Source organism: Hyaena hyaena, unplaced genomic scaffold, assembly GCF_003009895.1.
Source record: "Hyaena hyaena isolate Hyena2069 unplaced genomic scaffold, ASM300989v1 scaffold_242, whole genome shotgun sequence".
Taxonomy (NCBI): domain Eukaryota; kingdom Metazoa; phylum Chordata; class Mammalia; order Carnivora; family Hyaenidae; genus Hyaena; species Hyaena hyaena.
The window spans coordinates 2,100,283-2,110,124 of NW_024080869.1; positions in this window are offsets into that span (position 1 = coordinate 2,100,283).

A 9,842-nucleotide genomic window follows, 5' to 3' on the forward strand; every position below is an offset into this window, starting at 1 on the left:
TTTGTTTTATTTTGCAGGGGGAGGGGCAGAGAGAGAAGAAGAGTGAAAATCCCAAGCAGGATCTACACTGTCAGCATAGAGACTGACATGGGGCTTGATCTCATGAACCATGAGATCATGACCTGACCTAAAAATCAAGAGTCAGGCACTCAAAAAAGTGAGCCACCCAGGTGCTACATGTTGAAGCTTTCTGATGTGAGTTTCCTATGTCAGCTAGGGTCTGGAAATATTCTTGATATTTTAAAACAGAGAATTTAGTACAAAGAATTGGTCCTACTGGAGCTGACAGAGCTGAGAAGCCTAAAGTGGGACAGTACAGCATCCCTGAGGTTATTAAGAGCAGGAAGCTACTATCATTGCCCAAAGCTCAGGGGACAACAGGATCCGGGGTCACCAAGCAGAAGCTGGCACCACAGCAGGCCTTGCCACAAGAGCTGGATTCCCAGAAGAGACTGTCACAGACAGTGCCTGAGGCAGAAGGAGAGGGGGAGTAAGAGCCTGGGTTCTTCGTTTCTGCCCCCCAGTCTTCCTTCAGAGCTTCCCACTGGCTGACTTGATGCAGAAACCAGAGGGCAAAGGAAGATGGGGGTAGAAATTCTCATGATACAAAACACGACAGAGCAGGGCATGGAATGGATCCAAGAGCAAAACAGGCCAAGATTAGCACATAGCCTCCACTTAGCTCTTTCCATGGAAATGTCTTCCTTCTCTTCCATTTCTGAGTCTCTGATCCCTGACAATGGCCTCATCCAGGCTCCCTCGGCAGCCAGTTTCCAGTTTAACACCATCGGTAGGACGCACAGGCAGAAGGTTGGGAGGTAAGAAGAAAGGCCAGATTATTCTCTGGCCTCCCTGTCAGTGTCCCTCCCTGGTAACCGATCCTGCTGACAGCCTCTTCTGCATGGTTTCCAGCCTCACTAGGATTCACTGGGAGTGAATCCCCTATTTCTGATTTTTGGGTATCTTAATATCCCCTGCTGTTGATTCTCTGAATCCTGCCCATAGTGATGTCAGCTGTATCCTTTATTGACATCTCATCAGGGGCGCCTGGGTGGCTCAGTCGGTTAAGCATCTGACTCTTGATCTCAGCTCAGGTCTTGATCTCAGGGTTGTGAGTTCTTCACTGGGTGTGGAACATACTTAAAAAATAAATAAATAAACAAACAAATAACTGAATAAATAAAGTCTCTTCATGTAAACAACCTCTTCAGGTTGCATTCTGTTTCCTGCCAGGATTCTGGCTGATACCTTGACCTACTATATTCTTTGTTGTTGTTGTTGTTGTTGCTTTATTTATTTTTGAGAGAGATAGATAAGGCATGAGCGGGGGAGGAACAGACAGAGGGAAAGAGAGAATCCCAAGCAGACTCCACGCCTGCAGTGCCTGATGCAGGGCTTGAATTCATGAACCATGAGAGCATGACCTGAGCCAAAATCCAGAGTTGGACTCATAACCAACTGAGCCACCCAGGTGCCCCTGTATTGTTTTCCCAACTCTTTGCAAGTGTTTTGCTTTCCTCTCTGCCTAGATCAACAGTGTGGTATAGTGAGAAAAGCATTGGCCATTGACAGCTATGGTTTTATTTCTGTTCCAGAGTTAAACTGGGTTACTGGCTGGAAAAGTTATTTAACTGAGCCTCAGTTTTCTTGCCTACAGGGTCAGAATAATGATAGGTATTGGCTGGATTAAATAAAATCTGTGCCTGACGTGTACATTCCATGCCTTATCAGCCTGCTGTCACAGAATAAGTTCTCGTGTTCTTTTTATAATCCAATTTTTTTAAAGATTTCTTTTTGAGAGAGAAAGAAAGAGAGAGAGCACACAAGGAGGAGCGAGGGACAAGCTCCTAAGCAGGTTCCAAGCTTAGAGCCCAGGGATATGGGGCTTGATCCCATGGCTCTGGGATCATGACCTGAGCTGAAGCCAAGAGTCAGATGCTCAATTGACTGAGCCACCCAGGTGCCCCTATATTCCAGTTTTTATGGTGTGAATCCCCATCCCATTTGGCTGAAAGAAATTAATTTCCTTCAAAGTATCTACAGTTATTTCTAGAAATTCTCAAAGAAATTCCCTTGCTAACCTTTCTTTTGCAGTTGCCATGGCTGTCTGCCCTGTTAATTTTCTTCCATCCTGTCTGCCACATGTCCAGCATCTGCTTCCAGAGCCACTTGCTGAGGCTTTGCCAAGGCTGAAGTCTTTCCAGGACCACTGTCCATCATAAGAACACTGCCTGTGCCAGAGTTGTTGACTTTCCATTCTCCTAGAGTCTAGTTCTTGGGAGGCCTCCATGTGGAGAGGAGGGGAGAATGGCTTTCCCTGCCTCTGAGCCAGATTAGCCCCAAACATGCAGAGCCTCTTGGAGTTTCCTTGACTAGTTCCTCACCTAGTTTCACATGAAGACAAAAACAACTCACAGAGATTCTGGACGTTGCTTCCTCCCTCTCTTCTAGAGGACGATCATGGCCAGGCATGCTTTGCCATCTGCTCCCTCCTTCCTTCCCTCCCACATCTGTCCACAAACCCCAAGCCCTATTTCCCTCCTTCCTCTTCCATTTATTAAACTGAAACTTTTTTTTTTTTTTAAAGAAAGAAGGTACATGTGAGTGAGGGGCAGAGAGAGAGAGAGAGAGAGAATCCCATGAGGAGTAGAGAGAGAGTGGGGGGGTGGAGAGAGAGAGAAGTGGGCTCACCTAAAGTAGGGCTTGAGCCCTTCCCATATGAGACTTAAACTTATGGACTGAGATCATGACCTAAGCCGAAGTCAGATGCTTACTGACTGAGCCACTCAGGCGGCCCTAAACAGAAACTTCTCTACATATTAGACATTGTGAAATGGAATAGCAAGGGTCAGTTAAGGAGGTGAGATCTGTATGGATGTCTTTATGAGCCAGAGACCATGACAGTTATATATGAATGATTCTTAGTACAATACTTGGTACAGAGTAGAATCTCAGTAAATGGTAGGTGCTGTTATCATTTAAATAGAAATCCCATTTCCTGCCATTGGTATACTACAGGTTCTTCACGGTTACATTCAGATGTCATTGCTTACAAGAAGCCTTGCTGTAATCTGTTTAGTATGAAGTAATCTCTCCCTCTGAATTAGTTTCCTAGAGCTGCGGTTACCAAGTACTAAAAGCTGAGTGGTTTATAACAACAGAAATTTCTCTCTCATGGTTCTGAAATCCAGGTGTTAGCAGAGCCATCTTGTTTCTGTTGTCTCCAAGGAGCCATGGCTCCTCGGCCCTTCACAGCTTCTGGTGCTTCTCCCAGCTTCTAGGGGTTCTCGAAGCTTCTGGTGCTTCTCAGCATTGCTTGGTGCTCACAACCTGTGGGTGCATCAGTGCATTCTACTTCTGCTGCCTTATGGCCACCTTCTTGGTTTGACTCAGTTTTTAAGCTCTTCTCCCTTCAAAAGACATCAGCCTAGAGGATCAGGGCCCAGGCTAATGACTCCTTTAACTTCATCATATTTGCAAAGACCCTATTTCCAAAAAAAAAGGTTACATTCTGAAGTAGTTGGAGGTTAGGGTTTCAACATGTCTTTTTGGGGAACACAATTCAATCCATAACACCCTCCAATAATCTAACTTCTAATGGCAACATTCATTTCTTTTGTTAAGTCTATCACATTCCAGGTTATTTTATAGTAATTAATGTTTTATCTCCCCTTACAACACTGAACACTCCAGGGACAGAATGTATTTCTGGTTCACTTTTGTGTTCCTGACAGTACCTGCCCGGCCATAACAGGTTTGATAGTTTAAAAATGACAGGGTTCCTTTCCTGACTCATGGCCAATCCATGAGACTCAAGCATGCTGCTGCCTGCTTGGTATATGTATTTCTGAGTTCCTTGTGTTTTTTGGCCCTTTGGCGGATTTCTTTCTTTGGAAAATATAGATTGGGAGGATGGTTACAGCCTGCTTCAGGTGGTAAAATATTTGTGTTTTCTGGAAGTGAATAGTGGGCTTCACGCTACCAGGAAAACAATCTTGTTTGTCTCCAACTTATGGCTCTTTTTTTTTTTTCTTCTTTTGCATTTTCAGCATCCTGATGATGTCCTTAGTTACAGTTGCTATGGAAATATTGTAGTGCTTCCTGCAGTGCTGAGCGGTGTGGTGCCTAGGGCCCTCCTTAGTGCAGATTTATGATGATGCCCGAGCCGTGGGTTTCATTTGCTAGTTTTTTGGCCTAGTAACTGGTTGTCATCAGGGGAGTGATGTACCTTTATTTTGGTCCCCTGATTTGTTACATTGATTTTCTTTTTCATTGGTTCTGGAGTGCTCATCATCTTCTTAAATACTCAACCGATTATTTCACAGAATATAATGGCAGAGCAGCCCTGTCTTCTTATCACTGAATAAATCAGTAAATAGATGCAGTCTTTCTGATACTAACGTGAGTGGTGATCTAGGTTTGTTAAAACATTTGAAATCTTTCTAGGATGTAGATTTTAAAGATTGAAACTGAGCAATAGATGGAGGAGAGAAAACTGGGCCATCTGGAGACTTGGATTCTGATGTCTTTTGTAAAATGGCAAAGTAACAGTAATGCACGTCCCCCCTACTTGATAGGATTGTTGTTAAGGCTAACTTGATTAATGTCTACAAAAGCAATCTGTAAGCTATACAATGCTGTAAATGCTCTCAAATGCCATTGTGAATAACATCAGCTACTATCTTAATAGTCTTGGCTCTGTCTTTGACCTGGGTGACCCTGGGAAGCAACTTAATCTCTGGTGAAGACCTGAGTTGGCCTCTTTACTAAGCCATCTGGGCAAATAAATGTTTAGGCCATTTTGCAGCATTTTCAAGGTCATCAGCTTCTGTGTGTTAATCTCTTCTATTCTCTCATCATCTTTTACATTGGGGAGGGAAGGGGTAATATGACTTTAATTGTCAGCTAAAAAGGAGGAGAAATCTTGAATTTTTTTTTATGACCTTTTCTAAGATCTTTAATGTCTTGCTGATGTATCTGTTGCTTGTTTGGTGTGTTGGCATGTGCCATTATAATTTTGCTTCTCCAAAAAGATTTTTTTTTTTGTAGAACTTTGGTTTAGGGTAGACACTTAACCACTAACTAGAACACATTTAGGCATGCAGACTTTGACAATTCCAGAGAAAAGTTCTGAATGCATTTAGTGATCTATTCATTTCAGTTTTTAAAATTCTATTAATTTATTCTGGAAATGCTCCACAAACTGATACCACTGCAATTAAACAGAATTCTTTATGAAGTATTTCATGCCTGACAACTCCAGATATATATTCATTATGCAACGTCTCTTGAAGCATTTTCAATTTGCTCATTTGGAGCAAATTTTGTGTGTTGAATGCAGTTGGTTCCTAGACACTGACTCATTTTCCAAACACGAATACACTTTTTTTTTTTCCAATGGACTTTCTCCTGCCAGGATATCGTCCAACTCTTCCTTAATGTCCTGTCAGAATATGGTCAGCTCATCATGAACAGGAAAGGGCTTCTTGCTCACTCTTCCAAAAGTAGAATGAAGTCACATATTTTGATTTTTAAATGATAATAAAAAGAGAATTAAAAAAGAAACAGTCAGAAACCTAACTAATTCCCAGGCTTAGGGCTGTTTTAAGGAGCTTAACCAGATGAGACACCCAAAAACAAAATCTGCAATTTGCATGGTTTTGAGTAGAATGCATCAAACTTTCCATTTTACTTTAAATATCAAATAGCTGTAATATGAGTCAACATAAATAAACCAAGGAACCAAAGTTTTCATGGAAGACAGCACCAATTTCATGTGGGCAGACAAGCATCTCAACACAAAAACTTGGCCATATGCTCAGAACTATTCCTACGTATTTAGATTTTTGGTGCAAATTTCATCTTTGTCCCTAGAAAACAAACCCAGAAGGCCTACAAAGTCAAGAATGAAGGACTCATTTCAGTAAAATGCCAATAATGTCGGCCCTAAAAAAAATCAGAATTTTTAGTTCTACCTAATCTAATGATCATCTTGACATTTAAAAAAATTTTTTATTTATTTAAAAAAATTTTAAATGTTTTTTATTTATTTCTGAGAGAGAGAGAGAGAGAGAGAGAGCGTGCATGAGCAGGGGATGGTGAGAGAGAGAGACACAGAATCTGAAACAGGCTCCAGGCTCTGAGCTGGCAGTCAGCACAGAGATCGACGTGGGGCTCCAACCCACGAACCCTGAGATCATGTCCTGAGCCGAAGTCGGACGCATAACCGACTGAGCCACTCAGGCACCCCTCGTCTTGACAATTTTTGCAGACACGGTTTCTGATGGGACTGACCAAAGTCACCATTTGTTTCTGATGGAGTCCAGAGTTATTTAAGCATATATAGCAGAGATTTGATTCAACTTCATAGATAATTCACCCCAAAAATGTTCCTCGTGGGACACCTGGCTGACTCAGCTGGTGGAGTGTGCAACTCTTGATCTCCTGGTTTTAAGTTTGAGCCCCACATTGGGTGTAGAGACTACTTAAAAATAAAATCTTTAAAAATAATTCCTTGGGATACAGAAATGCTGAGACATAGGAGCACATGGACCCCAATGTTCATAGCAGCACTCTCCACAATAGCTAAAACATGGAAAGAGCCTAAGTGTCCATCAACAGATGAATGGATCAAGAAGATGTGGTTTATCTATACCATAGAATACTCCATGGCAATGAGAAACAATGAAATCTGGCCATGTGTAGCAACATGGATGGACCTTGAGGGTGTTATGCTGAGCGAAATAAGTCAGGCAGAGAAGGACAAATATCATATGTTTGCACGTATAGGAGGATTAGGAGGAACTTGACGGAGGAACAAGGGGGAGAAGAAGGGCGGAAATGGTGGGGGAAAGGGAGAGAGGCAAACCATGAGAGACTCTTGAATGCTGACAAAAACTGAGGACTGATGGATGTGGGGGGAAGGGGGATGGGCATGGAGGAGGGCACTTTGGGGATGAGCACTGAGTGTTATGTGGAAACTAATTTGACAATAAACTATTTGTAAAAAAAAAAAAAAAAAAAAAAATAATTCCTTGGGGCGCCTGGGTGGCTGGCTCAGTTGGTTAAGCGTCCGACTTCGGCTCAGGTCATGATCTCACAATTCGTGGGTTCAGCCCCACGTCGGGCTCTATGCTGACTGCCAGCTCAGAGCCTGGAGCCTGTTTTGGATTCTGTGTCTCCCTATTTCTCTGACCCTCCCGTGATCTCTCTCTCTCTCTCTCTCTCAGAAATAAATAGAACATTAACAAAATTAAAAAATAAAAAATAATTCCTCATAAATTGCCAAGGAAAGGGATGATTTTTTGCTGTTGAGTTATTTGGTTATTTGCCCTGATCTTCTACTTCAGTTCCGGCATATATGTAGCCTTTACTAAAATAATACTTTGTAGGATACAAATAGTTTATTCTAACACATTCCTCTTCATTGCTAGTTCAAAACTTTCTCTTTAATTTTTTCTTTTCAAAAGTTTATGCATTTATTTTGAGAAAAGGGGAGAGAGAGAGAGAGAAAGAATGTGTGTGTGTGTGTGCACATTGGGGGAGAAGCAGAGAGAGAATTCTATGCAGGCTCTGCACTGTGAGTGCAGATGTGGGGCTTGAACCTATGAACCGAAGTCCAATGCTTAACTGACTGAGCCCCAGTTTCTCTTTAATTTTTGATTGGTGCCAGTTTGGAACCAATCTCTTTACATTTTTTTAGGGTTTGTTTTTATTTTTGAGAGAGAGAAAGAGCATGAACAGGGGAGGGGTAGAGAGACACAGAAACACAGGATCTGAAGCAGGCTCCAGGCTCTGAGCAGTCAGCAAAGAGCCCCATGTGGAGCTTGAACTCATGAGCCATGAGTTGAACTCACTGAGCCGTCCTGGCACCTCTTGGAACCAATCTCTTTAAGCCTCAATTTCTGCATTTGTGGAGTGGGTATAATTAACACTTCTAAAATAGTATAAAGCTGTTGCAATGATTAGTTAAACAGGTCAAAGTACTAAAGACAGGGCCTCATATATAGTCAGAGCTCAATAAATCTAAACTATTTTTTACTTTTACTGATAATGATGTGATTTTGGAAGTCATTAAACTTTTTGCGGTCTAGTTCCTTAGCTGTGAAAGACAATGTCTTGATGTAAATCTGAAAGTGCTCTTAGAATGAATACAGTGCTTTCACACACAATGTGAATTATAGAATTCAAACAACCAATGTGCCTGGATGGCTCAGTCAGTAGAGCCTGCAACTGTTGATCTCAGGGTCTTGAGTACAAGCCCCATGCTGGGCGTGGAGCCTACTTAAAAAGAAAAGAAAAAGAATTTAAGCAGCTACCATCATTAATTAAGACATGGTTTTACCTTATTGGTTGATTTATGCTTTGAAGGAGAGCTTGATGCACAAAGGTTTACTTTATTTGGATATTATGTTTATTACCATTTTACCACGTTTTTTTTAGTATTCATTATCTACTACAATGTGCTAAGAGTTTGAGTGCAAGTAGTTTATTTGGGATGTGACCCCAGCCAGCTTATTTAGGGAGTGGGATAGTAAGATTGGCAAGAAGGGAATGTTGTTATGGGTAACTTGATAAGCAGGTCACTGTAGTGAGCAAGGGGCCTCAATCCCACTGGTCCTCTGAGAGACTTCAAAACCTGTTGGCTTTAAGCAACCTCATTCATTTAGCTCAATACTGCCCATACCTTGTCACTTTCTATGAGTTTTACCACGCGAAAAAGTTGGGGAAGCATTGCTGCAAAGCTTGGTTGGCAGAAATACACAGACCTACACTGTGTATTTAAAATTTAGCTACATAGTGGAGTCAGAAGATGTGAGGTCAGAAGTTGAAGTTTATGGTCTTCGTGTACCTGAAAACTGAAAAGGAGGCTATCTCATTTAATGCTTGTAAGAATCATGTGGATTTTGATCTTTAGTTTTTCCCCCAACCCCCAACCAAACTATTTTACTGATGGGAAAAGGGACATTTCAGAAGTTTTGTTATTCACCACAAAGCTAGTAACTGCAAGTGCAAAGATTAGGACTTCGATGCGTTTGATGTTGGAGCCCATTCTCTTTTCTCCATTTCAGACTAAACTTGTTCTGTCTCCCAAGAAGTGTTCCAGCAGAGACTGGTTGACTACTTGGAAATTGTAGGAGGGATTCCTATACTGTGGGTATAAAGCCAGATGACTTTCAAGGTTTCTGCCATTCATGAATCTATAAATGGTCATAATGTTAATAACGGTTATAGTGTTAAAACAAAAAACAAATGGAGACCAGCCTTGAGAATTCCTTGAGCAGACAAAACCAGTGTAGTCCTATAGATAAAGTGTAACTTAGCTTATTTTGAAGGACTAACTTGACCTGGGTCATTTCTTGCTTACACCTCTGGAAATCACAAGCAAAACTTAAACTATTTACCCAAGTCAATATGAGGTATTCAGTGACCAGTTCCCAATCATTTAAGAAAATTCTAATATTATCACCAATCACTGTGAAACAGAAAGTCCCTGCTTTCTCACTGTATAGCTGCTTTATAACAATACTCCTGAGCCTCATTCTGTGTTTGGTTTGAGTGCTCCTGAGTTGCGAGCTGCCTTTTTGGTGTATGCACTATAAACTTTTACTAATTACTCCTTTGGTGATTCCCTACTTTTACTTCTGTTATTTCTGAACTTTTGACATATGCTAAGCCATCAGTGTTTCCTATAATTTAAGAATTGTTTCTTTCTTAAATTCAGAAATTAAGCTCTTATTTATCTTAATGGACATTAAATGTTTTTTAATTACCTTTGACTTGATACTAATAAAAATGGCTTGTTAATTGTTTAAAGCATTGATTATTAGCTATTCTCTTTA